The sequence below is a fragment of the Triticum aestivum genome, chromosome 7D (genome assembly GCF_018294505.1).
Source record: "Triticum aestivum cultivar Chinese Spring chromosome 7D, IWGSC CS RefSeq v2.1, whole genome shotgun sequence".
NCBI classification, from domain to species: domain Eukaryota; kingdom Viridiplantae; phylum Streptophyta; class Magnoliopsida; order Poales; family Poaceae; genus Triticum; species Triticum aestivum.
Window position 1 is genome coordinate 61,660,175 of NC_057814.1, and position 23,918 is coordinate 61,684,092.

The 23,918-nt window shown below is 42.8% G+C and overlaps 2 pseudogenes; both read right to left on the reverse strand.

Moving 5' to 3' along the window:
- Positions 1 to 6,437: 6,437 nt before the first annotated feature.
- LOC123163809 (disease resistance protein RGA5-like) lies at positions 6,438 to 11,372 on the reverse strand (annotated as a pseudogene).
- A 348-nt stretch (positions 11,373 to 11,720) lies between these two features.
- Positions 11,721 to 22,821, reverse strand: LOC123170802 (disease resistance protein RGA5-like; annotated as a pseudogene).
- Positions 22,822 to 23,918: the final 1,097 nt, after the last annotated feature.

A 23,918-nucleotide genomic window follows, 5' to 3' on the forward strand; every position in this document is an offset into this window, starting at 1 on the left:
CGACCTCCGAGAAGGTCCCAAAACCAGAAAAAAAAAAGGCTGGGAAGCCGAGGTTCCCAAAACTTAGATTTTTTTTTTGCAAATTTCCTTAGTGAACTCTTTTTTTTGAAATTTTGCGAAAATTTTCAAATCCATGAATATTTTGTAAAAAATTGATGAACTTTTTTCAAATCTGTGAGCTCTTGGACCGGGCCCACACGCGCCTGACGGGAGCAATGTCGTTGCCTAGTTAGGCCAAGGCCTAAGCGTTTTATTTTCTTTTCCATTTTTCATTTCATTTCTTAGTTTTGTTAATTCCTTTTCCTCTTTTTTAATACCAAATACAAGTTTTAATTAACTTTTTAAACTAATGATTTTAAATTCTTTTTTCTATAATTTTTTTATTAAATGCTTTTAAAGAAACACTTATTGTTTTCAACTTTATTCCTTTGTATTTATTAGTTGGCGTCATTTCAAGGATGTCGAAAAAACACCATGTTCAAGGGAGATTATTCGGTAAGGTTAGAACGGTTCTTCTAAGCACATGTTATATTCCAATATCTTTGAAATAGCCCCAATTTCCCCAACAAAAAAAGAAGAAGAAATGGACCCAATTTTTTTCCATGGCCTTTTATGAGCAATTCAAGGCACCATGCCAAGTTGATTTGGTTTTCGACAAATTCTGCATTTTCTGGAGTTTTCTTAGTAAAAGAAGACCGATAAAATGGTCTAACATGTCACAACTTGCATACGGTCGCAAAAGCACATATTATGAAGACAAAATGGGGATTCAATTGCCACTCCAAAATCCAATGATGGAGAAAGGAATTTAGAGGCGGCCAGTGCTCTGGATGAGGTTACATCACCAAGGAAACAAAAGGAGCAAATTTACAAACAAAAAGGAAAGATGGAGGAGGGCAAAGCAAATAAAGAGTTATTGTCTGTACAACTAAGTGGTGCAAAGATCACTGGGCAGAAGAGGAAACAAGTGAAGGTGTATAGACCGAAAGGCAGGTGCAGGCCTCGGGAGACAAGAATATCCATGAGGTACCAAATTTGCCATCAATCTTAGCAAGGCAGGACGCAAGCAGTGCCTACCCTACTCCATCTTTAGCAACCAGCATGGATGATGTTTTGAGTGACTCACACAAAAAATTGATAATGGAACTAGGTGCTCTCCCAACAGGATCGACGGATCAGGCGGAGGCTGCAATAGGGCAGCCCCGCCACATGCAATGAATCTTCTATGCTGGAACTGTCGCGGCTTGGGGACGCACGCGATAGTGGGCGAGCTAAGATGACTTGTAAACAGACATCGACCCTCCCTCCTCTTCTTATCTAAGACGAAGATGAGGGACTCCAGAGCTCGGAATTTCATGTGGTCACTGGGATTTAATGGTTGTCATGCGATAAGCAGTGATGAACTAAGTGGGGGGCTAGTTCTTTTTTGGACCTCTGCCCTGTCAGTCACCTTGAAAGCTTTCTCCAAGCAGATTATTGACATCATTGTTACATTAGAAGAGGGCATTGAATGGAGAACAACTCTTGTGTATGGGAAACCAAGAAAGGAATTAAGACATAACTTTTGGGACCGGCTTCGATTCTTAAGAACAACTTGGTCAGGACCGTGGATATGTGCTGGTGATTTCAATGAAGCATTGAGTGCAGAGGAGCATATGGGGACAAAGGACCGAAATGATAACCAGATGACGATGTTTCGGATGCCTTGATGATTGTGGCCTAGTAGATTAGGGATACATTAGTCCTAAATTTACATGGTTCAATAGACAAGAGGGTGGACATAATACCAGGGTCAGATTGGATAGGGCTGTCGCTAATGGGGACTTTATGCAGATTTTTGATGATTGCACAATAGAGAACATCATCGCCACCACTTCAGATCATTATGCCCTTTTGGTGACAATAGCGAGAAGAGATGAAAAGGTCCGCAGCGAACCAGTCCAGCAGTCTTTCAAGTTCGAAGCAGCATATGGATGAGAGCCTTTGATTATGACCATATGATTGAGGAAAACTGGAAGGCGCATGATAACCCACAAGTATAGGGGATCAATTGTAGCCTCTTTCGATAAGTAAGAGTGTCAAACCCAACGAGGAGATAAAGGTAGAACAAATATTCCCTCAAGTTCTATCGACCACCGATACAACTCTACGCACGCTTAACGTTCGCTTTACCTAGAACAAGTATGAAACTAGAAGTACTTTGTAGGTGTTGTTGGATAGGTTTGCAAGATAATAAAGAGCATGTAAATAAAAGATAGGGGCTGTTTAGATAAAGAAATAACTAAGTTAGTTTTAGTAGAGAGCTTGTTGTCACACAAGAAAGTTATTTGTCCCTAGGCAATCGGTAACTAGACCGGTAATCATTATTGCAATTTTATTTGAGGGAGAGGCATAAGCTAACATACTTTCTCTTCTTGGATCATATGCACTTATGATTGGAACTCTAGCAAGCATCCGCAACTACTAAAGATCATTAAGGTAAAACCCAACCATAGCATTAACATATCAAGTCCCCTTTATCCCATACGCAAACAACCTACTTACTCGGGTCTGTGCTTCTGTCACTCACGCCACCCACCATAAGCAAATCATGAACATATTGCAAACCCTACAGTGGGGATCCCTCACGCTTGCGTGACACGGAGAGCACCATAGGACAGCACCAATAATAAAACATGCAACTCAAACCAATCACGATCATCAATTAACCCATAGGACAAAACAGATCTACTCAAACATCATAGGATAGCCATACATCATTGGAAAATAATATATAGCGTTGAGCACCATGTTTAAGTAGAGATTACAACGGGTAAAAGAGGGGTTACACCGCTGCATAGAGGGGGGAAGAGTTGGTGATGATGGCGGTGAAGTTGTTGGTGTAGATTGCGGTGACGATGATGGCCCCGGCGGCGTTCGGCGCCACCGGGAGAGAGGGAGAGAGAGAGAGCCCCCCTTCTTCTTCTTCTTCTTCCTTGACCTTCTCCCTAGATGGGAGAAGGGTTTCCCCTCTGGTCCATGGCCTCCATGGCACGGGAGGGGCGAGAGCCCCTCCGAGATTGGATCTGTCTCTCTGTCTCTCTCTGTTTCTGCGTTCCTGATTCTGCCCTTTCACCGTTTCTTAAATTCCCGGAGATCACCACGAGATCGGCGATGCAGATCCGCCTTGGATAGGGATAGCACCACACCATGCCGCCGCGGGAAGCCCGAGCTTCACCCGCCGCCACCTTCCAGGGCCGCTGCCGACGGGTCGAGCCGCCGGCCACCGCGACCAAGGCCGCCATGACCCCGCGAGCCCATCGAACGACCGGTGCCACCAGATCTTCCTCGAAGCCTAGCAGCTCCGCCAGCCCCTCCCAGCACCACGCCGCCACCTTGCGCCGCCGCGATGCAGATCAGGGGAGAAAAGCGCCCCGGCGCCATGGGTGACCCGCCTCACCTGATCTGGCGTGGGAGGGAAGGGAGCCTCCGCCGTCGCAATCAGCCGCCTGGGGCTTCGTCCGGCGACCTCCTCTAGCGGCGGCGGAGGGGAGGGGGAGGATGGACGTGCCCGGCGGCGGGGGCTAGTGTTTCCACCCGAGCCGCCCTAGCGGAAGGGCGACGCGGGGGCCTTAAAAATTAGGGGAGCACTGATTTTCATATGTGCGAACAGGAACAAATCTCTTCAACACTGCTTCCCCATATGTCCAGTCACTGGGGCTATATTCAAAGGAGAACAAAGGCTATTAGTAAAAATGTCAATAAGTACAGCTTGACTAAAAAAATTGTTAAGTTAATTGGGTCAACGTACATACACCTTTAGTTTTTCGCAGAGCTTTTACAATTGCCTATTATTTTTACACATACGGTTGTGTATTTTTAGTTTTGACAGTTAAGTACAGATGTAACTTACTGATCAAAGTTCACATTTACACTTGAAAAATTTATGGTGCAGCTTAAAATCCGGGAGGAAAATCAAAGGAAGCAGACAGCAATAGCTATAAGCACCCATATCCGTACATTATAATGTAGCAGTACCATCAATGAGCAAGGTGGTGTTCTGAATTGTAATTTCTATCAAACCAAAATTCAGGCCACATAGAAAATGAAATACGTAAACCGTAACAATGGAATTGAGTCCTCGAGAAAGAGGAACAGTGCAGTTAATGTTATTTGATATGTAACTGCATGATGCAGCTCATCCTATTTTTATAAACTATACTGTGTTAGGACTAGAATCACTATTTGGGTGCTAACTTGCCATGATACCATGAACCAGGACAATGAGATGTTCTGGTCCTTGCTTGCCGTTGGATGCTTCCATGAACGAACGTGATGCAGGACAGCCCCTGCCGGTGGACATTGGGTGGGCACGATGGAACTTTGTGGTGTTCAATCCTGCATAAACATAAAACAGTGAGGAGTGTCAGCACACTTTTACTAAACCAGCACGCGAAATGCATATGTACTTGGTGAAAGACTACTACTCCAATTAATAGGCCCCGAGCATCGAATTCATTCATTCAGACAAAGTGATCGAAGTTGGCACACCACCACCGACTATAAAAATGGGCCGGGTCCCTGTATATGCCGAGGATTGCTAAGGAATGTCACATTATTTGAGTGACATATGAGAATTCAGACACACCACCATTTCTGTATGCAGAGATGCTGTATCTATTATGTGATGCCTGGTCACCCCGTGGCCGCCGGCGGTAGCCGAGACGAGACGTGAGGAAAGATAATAAGCACCGCTTTGTGGATAAGCAGAGGAACCACACAGAAGCGATTCCCCAAACCTAATTCATTTCGTTTCTTAATTACTAATCTCCTTACAGCTGATTATATATATAATCCCGCAAGCCCAACTACACACACGCTCAGCCACTCGATGGCATATACTACTAGCATCCAGGGGAGTCTTTCCCTTGTCAGTCAAAGGCGTATTCTCTGTTTCTGCTTCGGACGTCATGGTAACACATTGCCTCCCTCTGAAGAACTTGCTTGTCCCCAAGCAAGAGCAAGAGCACCTGGAAATCGTTTTTGTAGCACTCGTATGTCCGTTTCTGAAACTGGGGTCCCTTGATCGTTTTTGTCACCGCCGGCCGTTGGATTCGCCGCGGACGACCGGCGGTTGGGCGGAGGTAACTCAACGATAAGTAAGTACACGTACCAACCAAAAACTGAATTCAACTCCAAAGGAACCCCAGTGACGTGCAGAGATTCAGAACCTGAAACTGAAGCTCCTCAACTCGTCCAACTCGATCAGAATGGACATACTTCCTACCAATTGGATTGCACTCTCTCTTGTGTGCCTGCTCATCCATCACAGAATTGTTTCCTGTTACCCCGATGGAACAGCATTCCTTACCACCTTGGAGGATCTATCACAAGCTCGAGACAGAAGCTCGGCACATAGACCCATTTGCAGTAATAAAAGAGAAAACTCAACGAACAACATGAAGCAAATCTGAAGCTAGGACAGGAGGAGTCCAACCAACTACTGAGGTGCTCTTCATTAAGCTGATCATAACAAAACAACGCTGCATGTGATGTGAGCAAGCAACTGAAGAGATTATAACGTAGAGGCAGAAATGAAGAGGGGCCTCATAATAACGTTGAATAAAAGGAAATGGGGTCCTAATTAAAGCGGCGAAAGGAAATCAAGCTGTACAATTAGGAACGAATTAAGGCACTGCATTGCTGAAAGCATATGCAGAGAAAACAACTACTCCAGTTCATCACGAACCTAATCACATTTGCTTGCAACAAGCCGAGGCAATCATCTGTGAAGAATATCTGAGGAAGCTAAAGCAGTTCGTAGCAGTTCTCGATCTCATTCCTTGGTGAGGATTTTGTAGGTCTATTTCTCTGTAGATTTTCAGCTTGGGAATCCTGTTAGCAACCCACTGCTCGGCTCGCTCAATTATACCATTAGATTGGTTGTCAGTTACAGACAATCGATATTGCTAGTCCAATTGATAATCTACCGTTGAATTGATTTTCTTAGTACAATTGATAATCTTGAAAGAAAATATTTTCCAGGAACCGAAAGAGAGGCAATAATTGCGACCGTTGATGTTATGCGAAAAAGGAGCGAGTGAGCGGTGGTTGGTTGTTTTTGTGGGCTTTTTGCATACAAAATGCTACTTATAATTTATCTTATGTTTCATGTAGCCATCAGTTTTGCACTTGTGTATGTAACCTTGAGGCATGAAGAACAATATGAACATCTGAGCGTTTGTGGCTCTATCTCTCACGAGCTCGAAAGCAGGAGTTGCAGCAAGAAGAGAAAGCTTAACGAATAGGATGAAGCAAATCTGGAGCTACAACAGGAGTTGAACAAACTGCCTTTCATTGTACGAGCCTTGACTGAATAAGCAAGTGCCAAGCAAAGCAAAACAAGCCAGCATGAGTTCAATCAACTCTTAATTAATAAGCCAGTAGAAACAAAACGATGCTGTATGTGAACAATCAAATAAACGTAGAGGCAGCAATTTATTGTACGAGTCTTGACAAATAGTTTCTGAAAGCATATGCAGAAAGAATAGCAAATACAGTAGTTTGTCATGAACAATCATGCGGAGGCCTCCGTCTAGCAAAGGCCAGAATCTGAACATACGTTGGAGGGATTGTGCCGTCGTTTATTGGGAGCTGCGGTGGTACAGTGATTGTTGGTGACTGCGACGGGCGACGGCACAGAGAATTGTTTGTTGCCTATCGGAATGTTGGAACAACATTCACAGCAACTGATGGAATTACAGTACCTGACTCCAGGATTTTGTTCAAGCCCTGAAATTGGGGAAGTAAGAAGGATAGATTAAACAATGTGATAACTAGCGTATTCAGGGAAAGAGGATTCATGGTCTTCCAAGCCTTGGCTGACATGGATTTGAATGGTGGGACATTTTGGATGGGCTTCTGCTGCGCGCCTCAGCCAAGCCTTGGCTGTCTCCATCTCTTCATCGCTGGAATTCTCACACCACAGAGAAACCCGGACATGCTCGAGAGAAGGGAGGTGGCCCATGCCGCAGTCAACCTGACCACTCGCGATCGACCGCGCAGAGACCTTGAAGTCAAGGCGTTGAACCCTTGGCATAGCTCCAGGTGGAAAAAGGCACGGCGGTGTCAGAAACCCTCTGAATACGCAGCTTCTCGCAGATGGGAATGCATTGGCCCTCACAACCAACCTTCCCATCACGCGTTTTGCAGCAAGTCGCAGAAACCGAAGAGCAGGCAGCATCCCAATGATCCGAATGTCATCCCCTTGCAGTTCTTCCACATCTATTTTCATGGTGGAGAGGTGGGGAAGCGAACTTGAATTAACCCACTTTGGAAGTCTCGAGAACCACGCAGGAAAAGAGGGACACCATGAATAAAAACTACGGAGGTTTGGAGGGGGCACCCAGCTTTCACGCATGCGATCTATCAATCCGCCACCATAAATAATAGACAAATTTTGCAATTTGTGCAGGTTGCCTAGAGACTTGATTAATATATCAATCAAATCCTCGTTCATGTTAGCACAGTCAATACTGAGTGTCCTAACCTCTGTCAGATGAATCAGCTCTTCCGCAATGTGAGGAGATGAGGGTAAGCCTACTTGTTCCAGCACTTCAAGGGACATCAAGCTCCCCATTCCTTTTGGCGGCCTCACCCTATAATTGACACGTAGGCATATCAAATTTCTGAGCTGAACAACACTTGCAGGTAATTCTTTTATACTAGTGTCTCTTATATCCAGTGTCTGCAAAAGCTGCAACTTGCCTATGTCCATTGGGAGTTCGCGAACATCTGCATCCTTGAGCCCTAGGTACCTTAGGTGAATTAAATTCCCTACATACTTGAGGCTGATGCCAGAGCTACTTTCATGGCTGCCACAATTTCCAAGATCCAGCACACGCAAAAATTGAAAGCTTGAGAGAGATGGCAACCAATCACAGGTAACAGGAGAAAAAACAGCAAAGGTCCTCACTTTTGACAGGCTAGTGCTTTCAATCTGATGGTTCTGAACCTTTGCCTTGATATTATGAAGTGATAACCTGCGAAATTTCTTTGCCGATTAGGTGCATTCCACTCCGCATTATCCAATATGGAGATAAAATTCTCCTCACTTGACAGCGAGCATATAAGGTCAAGCACCATATCATGTATACGGCAAGTTACTACTGTTCCTTCATAATTGGTTTCCGCTGGCTGGATCAAGCTCCTGTTCATAAGCTCGTTGAAGTAGCTCTTTCCGATCTCAAACAGCCTGGTTTCATCTTTGTCACATTGGATAAACCCTTCAGCAAGCCACCTCCATATCAGCAAATCTCTGTTAATCTCAAAGTCTTCAGGAAAGATGCTTAGGTATAACAAACAAGCCTTCAGATGCGAAGGCAAATCATAATAGCTGAGTGATAATATCCTCTTCATGTCCTTCACAATACCACCTTCTGTAACTCCACGGCCCATCGAACTGTGCACATGCATCCATTCTTCTTTCTGCTTTATCCTTTGGTTACAAGGCTAGCTATTGTAATGATGGCTAATGGTACTCCACCACATTTCTTCAGTATCTCTCTTGATACTGCTCGCAAATCTTCTGGACATTTCTCCTCGCTTTGAAATATTCTTCTATGCAAGAGTATCTGCGACTCTTCATCGGAAAGAGGTTTCATTTTGTGAATCATGTCATCACTGGAAGAGAGACATGCTTCAGACACACTCATATTGCGGGTTGTTGTGATTACCCGACTATGAAGTTTGTTTTTATACAAAGCACAATTTATACATCTCCATATTTGTTCTTCCCATATATCATCGATTACGATGAGGTACCTATGTCAAATATTTTGATATCATTAGTTGGCAAGTCATCTATATACAACTAAAGTTTGTAACAAGGATAAACTGTAAGGTACTAAAGCAAACCATAGGCTTATATAACCACTAAGGATATGCATGTAAAAATATTAAGAAATGCAACAGAAATTGCTTAAAAGTATACATGAATAACAAAAATAAGGCGTGTGCGCAAAAAAGAAAGAAGTAGAATTTGGTAAAAAAGAACAAAACTACTACAGATATAAAAGCTATGTTTTAAAGGCGTCTCTAAGGCGACGCCTAGGCGTCGAGGCGCCCCCCAGCGCTTTGCAAATATGCCCGCTTTAGGCGCCTAGGCGTCGCCTAGGCGTCGAAGCGCGCCCCCAGCGCCTTAAAGCAAGGCGTCGCCTTTAAAACATAGTATAAAAGTATAACAAATAAGGAATGAAGATATGAAACTCAGTATACATCTCACTACTTCACACATTTCCGAAATATATACAAAAGGACACAAGCACTACGTGATGCATACCTCTTATCCACAAGGTAATCACTGATTTGCTTGATGAGTAGATTTTCATCCCGTGTTGTATTATGAATGTCACTGAACTTTTCAGTGTCAAGGCCATAGAGTAAGTCCTTGAAAACTTTCTTGATATCTGGGTTCTGACCCACGGGGACAAAAGCCACACAATCAAATTGGGTTTTGATCTTCTCATAGACTGCTTTGGTGAGCGTTGTCTTGCCTAGCCCACCAACACCAACAATAGAGATCGTCTTCAATTGCTCCTTGGGACTCCCGTCCTCACAAATCAGTGTTTTGATAAGCTCATCCCTTGTGCGGTCAACCCCAACAAGCTCCTCTACATTTTTGTGTAGAGCTAACACACGAGGGTCAATGGTAGCACCGCTGGTAGTGCTACACATGTCAAGCTCATACCTTTTACGTAGGTCCACCAACTCCTTGGCAAGATCCTGAGCTTCTTCAATGGCATCACATATTTGATGAAGTGCTTTGCCCTTAACAAACAGTTTGGTGGTCTTCTTGAGGAACTTCTTGACTCGAGTCCTCATGTCCGTTGGCTTACTGCCTGAACCCTCACCAACACGCACCAGGAAGTCGTCAACAGCGTCTTCCATGTCACAAGACAGGTCTCTCACCTTGCCAGCCCAAATCCGGACCGGCTCCTGGAGCTGATACGGCGGCACCTTGCCAACCTCACGAAGTACGGCGTGCATCATCTCCAACTCTATAAGGAGTGACTGTACACCTTTCTTTACTCGGTTCTCCAGGTTGTATTCTCTGGCGAGCAGCTCACCGAGCTTACGGAGGACAGGGGTCAATGCCCGAGCAGCAGCCTCCATATCACAATCCTTTATTTGTCTTTGCTCCCGATCTACGCACCACTATACCACTGTCCTTGGGTTGAACTTCTGTAATGCAAACATAAAGGTTTTCAGAAGACATAATGGGCAAAACCTGAACTTGGTGGTTGGTGCGAGTAACAGCAAACTGTGCACATATGCATTGCCGCTTTGGCTATCCAAAGCAGAAGTAGAAGTGTACCCTGAATATCAGCTCCTTCAAATCCAATTTGCAGAATCCTTTGCAACAGCTACCCAAGATGAACTAGTGGAGAATAGATCCAGTTCTGCACGTCATAAATCCACATCAGAATCATCAAAATGACTAAAAAGGAAGAAAGTTGTACAGAGGAGCTAACTGTTTTCACAGAACCACTGGATGAGCAAAAGCTGGATATTTTGGTTTGTGAAAGTAAGAGCTCATGTATATGCATTGCATTACCTTTCCAATAAATTGAATAACAACACGTGATGGAATGAAACTAAAGAGTGAAACAACAAGAGATCTGATTTTGGAAAAGCATGATCTGATTTTGGTTGGTCACAGAGTGAAAAGGAAAAAATGCAGCACCCCTCAGAACATGGATAGGTACTAAGCTTTGACCATTGACCATTTTCCCTTTGCTTTATTTTTTGTTCTTATTCTTTACAAAAATTCCCTGATCTACATATTTTAACCGTTTTACTTTGATATTTTAACCTTTTCACTATAAAAAATTTAAATGAAAATAGCAACAAAAGATTAAGGAGGGGAGAACAGATGGACCAAGAGTTGACCCTCTCCTTGCTCTGGATCTACACATATGGCTGTAATGGAAACAAACACAGGTGGCACAAGTTGAAGAAGAGCACCTTCAACACTACACAGCAACTCTGCACCTCCAGTTAGCAAATCCCTCTGCTGAGCGAGAGTGTTCAATAGATCCAACTCTACACATCACGGATCCAAATCAGAACAGGAAAAGAAGAGAGCTGTGCACTAACTAGATCGAGAGCTCAACTGAATGTATTGAACAGCAGAGGAGGAAGAGTACCTTTGGCGCCGTCGCCGTCGCCGATTGGGAGGAGACCACCGCTAAAAGTCGCCGCAGAGAGCCAGAGACGAACGAAAGAAGCACCGAGTAGGAGTGGTGTTGTGGATCTGGAGTGATCTGTGGCTGTGCTCATCTCATTCACTCAGCACATCGGTACATTATTGGGCACTGTGCAGACAGCAGCCTTCAATTGGAACAGTTGCGATCACTATTTCAACCGACGTGTGTGGCCCTCGTATTTTGATTCCGGCATTCACGTATCTTAAATCCGAACTCTTAAATTCATGTAAATACATGCACGTGAATCATACAAGCCAATGTCGCACGTAAATATGAAATGTTGGTACGAAGCATAGATAGTGTTTACATAAAATTTATTTTAAGTGACAAACTCAAGCATTGGCTTCTTGCTTGCCATCCACATGTGTTTCACAAGATCATTGAGTAGTTGCGTGTGCACCTGCTGATCTCGAAGATTCTGATGCATTTGCAGAAAGTTCATCAGCTGAGCCACATCTTGATCTTCCGGGATTTCTACTTGTTCTCCAAGTACTTGAAGTTGAGAATATGCTTCACTTGGTGGTCCATTTCCTCTTGCATGCTCATGAACATAATCATGTCCACTTCTTCATCCGAATCTGAGGAATCGAAGAACTCATCTTCAATCATTTGGTCAAGCTCTGTGGGTCCATACTCCTCATCCGAGGAAGCATCAGAATCCATCCTTTTCCCTAACAAAATTACAAAAAAAAGACAATGTGTCAAACACATCAAGCGCCAGGCAGAGCCAGAGAGTTGCCGGACGTACTGCGGTGGCATCCGGGCTAGAGACGACGTCTCCCGCGGCGAAGACGGGAGAGAGGACTGCTCTGCCGGAGCTGCCGGCGCAGAGGCTAGGGACGGCTGTGGAGTGCCGTGGCGACGGAGCTGCGAGCCGGACAATGCGGAGGAGGAAGAAGAGATGAGAGATCAAATGGATCCGATAGCTCTGGGGGGTGAACTTGATGCAATTTGAGGTGGGGCCGGGCTCTCGGATCCGACGTGGCGGGCGTGCCCGGGCGCCCCCATATCCGTCCCATATTTGGGTTGGATATGAGGGGTGCTGGTCAGTCCGATCGTTTGAGGGCTGTTCGAGGGGGCCATCTGGGTTAAAAAACGTGACCGGGCGGCCCGCCCGAGCATATGGGGCGGGTTTGAGGTGCCCGATTGTAGATGCTCTTATCAAGTAAACAAATCAAAACTGGGACATAAGTAGGAAACCGAGTTGTACAAGACCAACATTGTCGACAAAAAAGCTAGGGAACTTCAGAATTAAGTATGTAGAAAACTTGGACACAGTACAACAATATATTCCAAACTTGATCATGTTTCCCTAATACTAGCAAAAGAGCCCATACATTGTAACGGGAGAAAAAACCCCACATGTGAAACAAACATCATATTTAGATTGTACACATTTTTCTAATCAATTGAGGTGTACACGGGTTTGAGGGACCAGTGGACGGCTTCTTTGATGGAGCGGTGCTTCATCTTACACATTGATGGCGGCGGATTTCGGCAGCATGGCACAGTGGAGACTCGGCATCCGATGCACGAAGATGAACTCGTGCAGGAGGAGGATGCTGTCTGGCGTCGTGGTGGCGTCAATGGCAAAGAGGCCTGACAAGGTCAGTGCGTTAGTTTCTGCTCTGAAGATGGTTGGTGGAGAAGACGGCGGCGACGACACATGAGAGTACGTCGGACCGGTTTGTACCCCATACCCAGTATATGGCTTGGTTGAGGCCTCCGGCTTTAGATGTTACGCTTTGGTGTGATATCTATTTGGTATTAGACTCGGACTATCGGCACCCCTTAATCAAGTGGATAGGAGTAGCGACAGTTGCTGCTAAGATGATGGCTTCAGATTAGCTGATGTACTCCTTTGTAAGGTCTTTATGAATAATTAATAATGCCCAGATGCAAAGGCCATGGGTAATCCTCATTTTCTAAAAATAAAAAATAAAAATATAACATGTTAAAATTAAAGTTAGGATTTAAAAGATATAAATATATTTTTAAAGAATTTGAATATGTAGCTAAATAATATTTTAAAATGGTTAGCTGGTAAAAATACGTCATATTAATATTATACATATTTTTCTAATCATTTTTCATATATAACATGCTAAACTTGGAATTACAATTTAAAAGATATGAATATTTTTTAAAGCATTGAAATCTATCCCTAAACCGAATTTAAAGATGATTGACATGTAAAATAACATCATATTCATATTCTCCACAATTTTTAATCAATCTTCGTATATAACATGTTAAAATTGAAGTTACAGTTTAAAATATATGGTTATTTTAAAAAGAAATATTTATTCTTAATACACTTCGGGGTGATTAACGCATAGGGTATGTAAAACTGCGAAATAATGATTCGTTGTGATTCAAGTATGGATGTCGGGCTAATTAGGATAAACATTAGGGGGTTTGTGTAAAATGCGAAAAATGATTCATTCTCACTTAAAATAGGACCGCGGGTTGAATTCTCAGAAACAGAGGAATTTTTTTTGCAAAAATGACACTGACGTACGACCAGAAGAGTTAGCCAATTTATTATAGAAACATGCCCGTGCGTTGTAACGAGAGACAAAAATATTACGCCCTAGCCAAATAAGTATGTCTCAATACCCTAACATATGAGCATCCTCTATTTAGCATGGTGGTCCACCGTTTTGCCATTTATCTTTCTTCCCACCCTCACAGTCGCTGATAACGGCCCCGATGTCCACATGATGACAATGCATTCGACGTGATAAATCCTAAGGCTATGAGCTTCCCACTGCATGGAGCACTTGTCATCATGCTGCGCAAGGGAATGCTTAAAACTCTAAAAGCAAATTCATCAAGCACAAACTACTACCAACACCTAGACATATAAAGACTTCCCAAAAAGTAATCAAATCCTAGACATAAAAGACTTCATGAATGCCTACTACGAACATTTGTTAGGTTGGGAAGACATTTTTTGAAATGCATGAGCAGTTTTCAAATTCATGAACAGTTTTTGACTCAACAAACATTTTTTGAATTCATGAGCTTTTAAAAAAATAGGGGAACAAATTTTGAAATTCGTGATATGTTTTTGAATTTTTTGTGAACATCTTCTAAAATTTCATGGACAGTTTTTCAGATTCACGAATATGTTTTGAATATGCGATCATTTTTTTCAAAATCATGAACATTATTGTATTCCCGACCATTTTTTCCAAATCATTCAAGATTGTATTTTTCAAATTTCATGGACATTTTTTTCAAATTCCTGGATATGATTGGAATGCACGACCATTTTAGAAAATCATGAAAATTTAATTTTTCGCGAGATTTTTTTGGAAATAATGATTTTTTATAATATGTGGACAGCTTTTTAAAATGACAAACATTTTACAGTTCCCCGAGTATTTTTTTAATTGACGAACATATTATGACCTTTTTTTAAAAACTTGCAACTTTTAAAAATTTGGAATTTTTCAAAATCTTGAAATAATTTAAAGAAGGAAAAATAAAAAACAAATGAGAATAGAAAAAGCAAACTACAAAATGGAAAAAAGGGCGTCACACAGCGCGCATGGGCCAGCCCATGAGCTCGTGCAGCGAGGTGAGAAAAGGCGAGAAAAAAGGTGGGTAGACCTAGGGATCAAACCAGGTCTCGAGCGTGGAAGGTTGAGTGCTTAATCATTGGGGCGCTTTCGTGCTTGTGAAATATGAAGATATCACGGTATAAGAACCGTACTCCGTGGTGATCTTGAAATAAAATCGAATCATTTTTCTTCACTTACGGGTGGCAGAGTGGGTAATTTATAGGCAACTCTGGGGGCAATTTCCGTGACATACCGCCAGAAGCAATAGCCCCTTTATTATTATTAGGTAGAGATTAGGTAAAGATTTGTACAATATTTATGTCATTTTTGGTTTGTAGCCCTTTCTAGAATATTCTATTTAGTATCCGAATTGTCATGTTTTTTTGTTTTATAATTGTCCTGATTTTTTATAGAGTTTTCCTCATGCATATTTCTTTCCAAAAAAAGGATTTTCCCTCTTTTATTTAAATATATGACTTACTTAACTATTTTTCTTGTTATAAATATATAAAACCTGTGGTCCTCCCTTCTGTCCGGGCCATTGCACTGATCACAGCGGTCAGCTAGCTCAGAATTCAGATTGTATTCACTCCCTTGCTTGTGAGCTACTGGAGTGCTGCTCCTTCGTCCTTTCTCACACAGTGCTTCAAGTTCAGTGTGGAATGGTCAATGGAGCAACCTGACCAACACGAATGATCGCATTGCTTCAGAATTCATCAAATCTCAGTAAAACCATAAGTTCATTCTTGTTAGATCAGCACGAAAGGCAGAACCTCAATATGATCAAGCTTCAATGTTTTTCAGGTTTCTAACATATTCAGTTATTCACATACATGAATGTATATATGCTGCTTACTTCAGGTTGTCAACATTTTAAGCAACATACAGACCATACCCTGCCTTAACATCGGTGTTCTGTTTTTCAATGCACATCGTCCCACAAAGTATTACTCCAGCTACGTAGTCTGCACTCAAAGATAAAGATGATGCGCGCATTCAGTTTCAGTACACTAGCAACATTCAAGTTGTTTTGGTATTCCCCTTCTCCTTCGGTCAGAGACAGCAGCCACACAAAAACTGGATCCTGACGGAAATTTTGAGCCACTTAAAGAAGTTTGACCTAGGATAAACCAAGAAGATCGATTAATTTGGAATGGAAATTTGGAACCGAAGGAATTCATAAGCTTTGCACTAGTCTACAAGTATAACCTTGAGATATTTGAGCGGTACATTTCCAGCAGGGCTTCTCTAAAATATTACTGTAGCATGAAGATCAATAGTGGTATCCTTGCTTCCAACATAAATCGAGGCAATCATCTGAATGAATAATATCATCCCATTCTCTTTTTCCATTTTCAGTTTGTGCCGGTACCTGATTTGCGAACCGTCTGCAACAAAATGTGTCACTGATTCCTGTAGATCTGCAGCACAAATACATTTCTTCGTGAGAGATGAAGAACATATACAGGCATGGAAGCAACAGGCTGACAAGCAGTTAAACTTCAGCAAACAACTTATGGCTTACTGTATCTTTGAATATTGGCAAAACCTTTGTGTGCTTAGGAAAAGCTGGCAAGCACAAGTTGCTCAAAAGTTTACTGATGGAGCACTAACCGAGGCGAATGCCAGCATCCCAAGTGATATTCCTCGGTATTTCTAACATTCCCCTCTCCTCAAAACTCGCTTAATTGAAGGCCGCTACAGCTGCGACATCCCTGGTAAGGGAAAATGCTTGTGGCCGTTGCCTGTAGAGAGCTCCACACCACACCATCCACTGAATTCCGAGCACCAAACAAGAGCACTCCTTGGCTGCTACTCCTAGCAAATCTCTTCCAAATGGATGACAAATCCAAACTTGGTTAAGTATGTTGAGAAGCTACACTAGTAACTGCTTATGATAAGTGGCAACCTAAAACTGAACCAACTCCAAAGGAACACCAGTGACGTGATAGCATAGATTCAGAATTACTTCTCACGTCTCTCCTCAACTCAAGTAAAACTGGTTCCCTGGCGGCCTTGGGCTGCTCTGCAACAAACAATGCCAAATCCTCCCCCCGGGTTGTGCGACAAGCGGCTCCAACTCCCCCCGGGTTGTGCGACAAGCGGCTCCAACTCCGATCGGAACTAACATACTTCGTACCAGTTGGTTGCGAAAGCAGCATAGCCATATATGTTGCTCTCGAATTCCTCTGCATTGGGTTGCACTCTCCTCTTGTGAGCACTGCCTGATGGCCCAATTCTTGAGCTCCTGATTAATTAGTACTACCCTCCCAATATCTATTATATGTCACACGAACCATACCATTGAATTGATTTCATCACTCCAATTGATAATCTAGAAAATATGTTCCAAACCAACCGAAACAGAGGGAGCAATTGCAACTGTTGATGTTATGCGAAACAGGAGCGGGTGAGCGGTGGTCGGCTGTTGTGGGCTTTTGCATACAGAATGCTACAAAATTTCTTACATTTTAGTCATCGGTTTTGCACTTGTGTAGTAACCTTGAGGCATGAAGATCAATAGTGGTGGTATGCATGCACCATCGCTATGAACAGTTGACACAAATCTATGCTCTGTGGCGTAACACATGCACATGTAAACACCCAGGAACAAGCACGAGCTCGAAGTAAATCTGGACCTTCGACAGGAGTTTAATCAACTATTCTTTTATTTTATGAGTCTTGACTGAATAAGCTAGTGCCAAGCAAAGCAAAACAAGCCAACAGGCCGAGTTCAATCAACTCTTCATTAACAGGCCAATAGAAACAAAACAATGTTCTATGTGAACAAGGAAATAATAAAGAAACTAAAACGTAGAGGAGGTACTGTTACAAATAGTGCCAACTGAATGCAACATTAACTTGTACTGAGTCTTGACTGAATAAAGGACATGAGTACTGCATTGCTGAAAGCATATATGCAGGCAAAATAAATAGTTCATCATGAACAACACAGGGAAGCCTCCGTCTAGAAAAAGACAGAATCCCAACATACGTTGGAGAGAATGAGCCCTGGTAACTTGGACACGAATCAAAGGAGATGCTGCTACCTCCAGTTGCCTATTGAAATGCTAGAACAGCAGCATCCACTGCAACTGATGAAATCACTGAAGGCCTGAAATTGGGAAAGTAAGAGGGAAAGTCAGACAAACATGGTAACGAGCATATATTCAGGAAAAGATAATCCATTGTTGCTCAGATGAGTAGACCGAACCTTAAGCGGATGACATTCAGAGGCGCTGATCACCTCTCGCTATTAATAACTCGAATTCAATGGTGGGACAGTTTGGATGGGCTTCTGCTGCGCGCCTCAGCCAAGCCTTGGCTGTCTCTTTGTCTTCAACACTGGACTTCCCAATCCGCAGAATAACCTTGACATACTCGAGAGAAGGGAGATGGCCCAGGCCACAGTCAAGCTCACCATTTGCGATCGACGGCGCAGAGACCTCGAACTGAAGGTGCTCAACCCTTGACATAGCTCCAGGTGGAAAAAGGCTCGGTGGCGACAGAAACCTTTCGAACTTGCAGCTTGTCGCATATGGGAATGCGTCGGCGCTCACAACCAACGTTTCCATCAGGCGGTGCGCACCCAGCTCCAGACACCGAAGAGCAGGCAGCATCCCAATGATCTGAAAGTCATCCGCTTGCAGTTCTTCCACCTCTATTCTCAGGGTGGAGAGGTGAGGAAGCGACCTTGAATTGACCCACTTTGGAAGTCTCAAGAACAACCCGTGCCATGACTCAAAACTACGGAGGTGTGGAGGAGGCACCCAAATTTCACGCATGCGATCTATCACGCTGCCACCATTACCAATATTCAGATTTTGCAGTTTCTGCAGGTTGCCTAGAGACTCGGCTAATATGTTGCTCAGATCCTTGTCCATCCCATCACAGATAATATAGAGCGTCCTAAGCTCTGTCAGATGGCCCAGCTCTTTAAAAAGGTGAGGATATGAGGGTAACCTAACAGTTTTCAGCACTTCGAGGGAAGTCAGGCTCCCTAAACTGAAGAACACTCGCTCGGACAAGTCGAAACATAGGCATAACAAATTTCTTAGCTGAACAACACTTGCAGGTAATTCTTCTATTCTAGTACGTTGTATATCCAGGGTCTACAAAAGCTGCAACTTGTTTATGTCCACCGGGAGTTCACGAACATCTGCATTATATAGCCTTAGGTATCTTAGGTGAATTAAATTCCCTAGATACTTGAGGCTGATACCAGAGCTACTTTCATGCCCGCCACAATTTCCAAGGTCCAGCACACGTAAAAATTGGAAGCTTGAGAGAGATGGCAACCAATCACAGGTAACGGGAGAGAAAACAGCAAAGGTCCTCACTTTTGACAGGCTAGTGCTCTCAAACTGATGGTTCTGAACCTTTGCCTTGATATTATGAAGTGATAACCTGCGGAATTTCCTTTGCAGATTAGGTGCATGCCACTCATCATTATACAATATGGAGATAAAATTCTCTTCACTTGACAATGAGCATATAAGATCAAGAACCATATCATGTATACGGAAAGTTACTACTGTCCCTTCCTTATTGATATACGCTGGCTGGAGCAAGCTTCTATTCATGAGTTCGCTTTCTTTTTTGTCACGCTGGATAAAACCTTCGGCAAGCCACCTCCATATCAGCCAATCTCTCTTAATCTCAAGGTCTTCAGGAAAGATGCTTAGGTATAACAAACAAGTCTTTAGATGCGCAGGCAAATCATAATAGCTGAGTGATAATATCCTCTTCATGTCCTTCACAATACCACCTTCTGTAACTCCACGGCCCATCGAACTATGCACATGCATCCATTCTTCTTTCTGCTTTATCCTTTGGTTACTGACTAGAAGGCTAGCTATTATAATGATGGCTAATGGTACACCCCGACATTTCTTCAATATCTCTCTTGATACTACTTGCAAATCTTCTGGACATTTCTCCTCGCTTTCAAATATTCTTCTATGAAACACTAGTACAAAACAGGGCTTTCGTCACAGGGCAATATTCACATTAGTCCCGGTTCAGTCACGAACCGGGACTAATGTGAGCATTGGTCCCGGTTCGTGCGGCTAAGGCATTAGTCCCGGTTCACCTGGGCCCTTTAGTCCCGGTTGGTGCCACGAACCGGGACTAAAGGATGCGATGCCCATTAGTACCGGTTGGTGGCACCAACCGGGACTAAAGGTCCTTTAGTCCCAGTTGGTGCCACCAACCGGTACTAATGGGCTTTGAGGCATTAGTACCGGTTCATGGCACGAACCGGTACTAAAGGGCCCATCAAACTCTACCCCCCGACCGCCTTTTCAGTTTTATAAAAAACAAAAGAAAATGATGGAAATGTCAAAAAAATAAAATAAAATAAGTTTCCCCATGTGATATGTGGTCTAGTTGTTGGGAAAATTAACAAATATGAATTTCGACTTTATTTGCAAAATCTCTCTGGAATTTCTTAAAATGGGCATAACTTTTGCATACGAACTCGGATGAAAAAGTTTTTTATATGAAAAATCATCTACTCGAAAAGTTACATCCGAATTTAACTGGATAACCTTGTTAAACATTTTCAAAATCCTCAAAAACCTAACAGAAAAAAAGATACGGGGCTTTTAAGATCTAGAGAGGCAAAAAAATTCAAAAAAATTCATATTGTGGTCAAACTATGGTCAAACAATGGTCAAACTAATTATTCTAGAATATTAGTGTTACTAAAATAATTATTTCAGTTTTTTTGAATTTTGGTCAAATCTGGTCAAACTGTGGTCAAACTGTGGTCAAACAATGGTCAAACTAATTATTCCAGAAATATTAGTGTTACTAAATAATTATTGTTTTTTTAAAACAATAGTTTCAAACTCAAACAGTGAAATGTGTCACTTCATGCTCAAACTAAATTCCTGAGGGTTAATAGAATTGACATCTTACTATTGTCAGGAAAACAACAAGTGCAGACTTGGAAACGAGGGAGAATAGAACCCGGAAGTTAAGCGTGCTCAGGATGGAGTAGTGAGAGGATGGGTGACTGTCCGGGAAGTTAGATGATTTGGAATGATGAGGGGTGATTAGAGATTAGAGGATAAATTGAGCAGTGATGAGGGGTGGTGATTAGAGATTAGAGGTTAAAATAATTCAGAAATTTGAAAATAAAAAAAATTTAAAAAAAATTCGCAAAATTTTTTTTCAAAAAAAAAACATCATAAAATTTCCTTTAGTCAGGTGGAGCTCCAGGCTCCGTCCACGTGGACGGCCTTTAGTCCCGGTTCGTGTAACACGAACCGGGACTAAAGGGGGGAGGCATTAGTAACGACCCTTTAGTCCCGGTTCAAAAACCGGGACTAAAGGCCCTTACCAACCGGGACAAAAGCCCCCTTTTCTACTAGTGAAAGAGTATCTGCGAGTCTTCATCAGAAAGATGTTTCATTTTGTGAATTATGTCATCACTGGAAGAGAGACATGCTTCAGACACACTCACATTTCGGGTTGTTGTGAGTACCCGACTATGGAGTTTGTTTTTATACAAAGCACAATTTATACATCTCCATATTTCTTCTTCCCATATATCATCGATTACGATGAGGTACCTATGCCAAATATTTTGATATCATTAATTGGCAAGTCATCTATATGCAACTGAAGTTTGTAACAAGGATAAACTGTAAGGTACTAAAGCAAACCAAAGGCTTATATAACCACCAAGGATATGCATGCAAAAATATTAAAAAAATGCAACAGAAATTGCTTAAAAGTATACATGAATAACAAAAATAAGGCGTGTGCGCAAAAAGAAAGAAGTAGAATTTGCTAAAAAAGAACAAAACTACTACAGATATAAAAGTATAACAAACAAGGAATGAAGATATGAAATTCAGTATACATCTCACTACTTCACACATTACCAAAATATATACAAAAGGACACAAGCCCTACGTGATGCATACCTCTTATCCACAAGGTAATCACTGATTTGCTTGATGAGTAGATTTTCATCCCGTGTTGTATTATGAATGTCACTGAACTTTTCATTGTCAAGGCCATAGAGTAAGTCCTTGAAAACTTTCTTGATATCTCGGTTCTGACCCACGGGGACAAAAGCCACACAATCTGAGCCGTCCTTGTGTTTATAGGGGGTGTACCGAAGCAGAAGTGATGGTAAATACTTTGGAACGCACTCTTATGCTTTGGTAATCACCGGTCTGCACCACAGGACTAGACGTCCTCAAATCAAAGGAACAAAGAAAACTACGGTACTCAAGAAATGCCATATATGATATATGACCCGCAAAAAAAAAAAAGAAATGCCATATATATGGAACAGGTTTCGAGAACAAATGAAGAATATCAAGAAAACTAGGTTAATTAGCAGTCTTGTGTTAGGTACTCATGGTGGGGCATCGAATGCCACATGCCCACATAGGAGGCGGAGCACGAGTTGAAACGTGTCATCATCCTTGATGGCATAGTCATCCATGGTGCGGAGAGTTTTCCGTGATAGAGTATTCTCTGGAGTCCCACGGGAACACCCCATACATCACGAATCTTGCCCTTGACACAACGGACGGTATCCAAGTTTTCAACAACAAGGACAGTGGTTTTGCCGGTAAGCATTTTGACAAAGATACGGATCTTCCTTCTCATGAGGCGCAGGTGGAGGCGAATAGTGGATTCATCCTTGGAGCTCCTTTATGGTGATTGTGGCAGTACCGGAAGTACTTTTGAGTATTTACCCCTTCGATTTTTATTAGCCGTCCGATCTGGTGGGGGATTAAAAATGAATTAACCTAATTAGTTTAATCAGAGAAGGGCATAATGGTCCAGGGTAAAATATTATGTTTTGAACCGATCACGTCCACGACGTCTAGATCCAGTCCTCGTTCTCGTCCTCCTCCTTCTGTCCGACGAGCCCGGCGAGAGGAACCAACACCGTCGTCGGCTTCGTCCTCGTCCTCCACCTCGTCCCCTTCACTATAAACAACGTGCCCGGCGGCAGCAAGAAGATTAAGGCGCGACATCTGCGGCGGCAGTGTCGGCGGCGACGACGGCGGCGCTATAGGAACTCGCCCCGCCGATCACATCGCTTTCGGGTTTGCATCCTAAGGTACGAATCGCCCGAATCTCAACTCCTCCCTGTTTGATTGGCCCGTTGGAAGTGACTCTTGGCAGGAACTCCAACTTCCTCGTAGATGGATCTATAATCTGCGGTTGGCCCCTCGGTTAGGCCGCCGGGAGATATCAATGCTTGTTCTGAAAGTAGGCTTGTTTTTCTTGATGCAGCAGGAGATATCAATGCCTGCGGGAGATATCGCCATAAACTTACTTTGTTTCGTAGCCTGCACTTCCTACTTAGATTTGTTTAGTCATCATCGGTTTAGGTTTCCCTAGTGCATGGAATTCAATTTAGAATTTTTCATCATCGATGGTCACTTCACTAGTTTATGGGGGACCCAGTTTATGGACGTTTATGATCGCTTGCCATAACATGTACAAGGAGCAAAGTTTAAAATTCCACGCAAGATTTCGTACTGGGTTTTGCATGCATTTATGTTTGTCCTTTCAGATTTTTATTCGTCTGAACTGTGATGCAGGAAGACATGGCGGATGTAAGTCATGAGTCAATGATGGAGTACTATCATATTGCCAACAAGATGTTTAAATGTGAGGATGAAGGTTATACATTCTATAACAAATATGGTCTTGAGAAAGGTTTTAGTGTCCGGAGAAGCTATGTCGAGTGGGATGGATCCAACTGCCATATAATTTTAAGAAAATTTGTGTGTAGTCGTGAAGGGGTTCGTGAAGAGAAGCACATAAAGAGGAAGATGGAAGATAGAAAGAGGAGGCCACGGAGTATAACCCGTGTAGGGTGTAAAGCTAAATTAGTGATTGCAAGACAGGAGGAAACATGTCAGTGGTTTGTGAAGGATTTCATCGATGAACACAACCATCCTCTAGGCCCACGGGATCTGTCGTGTATTTTGCATTCACATAGAAGAATTAGCGATGAGCAGAAAGCGGACATTGCAGACATGGAAAAATCTGGGATCAGACAACACTATATTATGGATATTATGTGCATGCAATACAGTGGATATGATGAGGTTGGATGCAT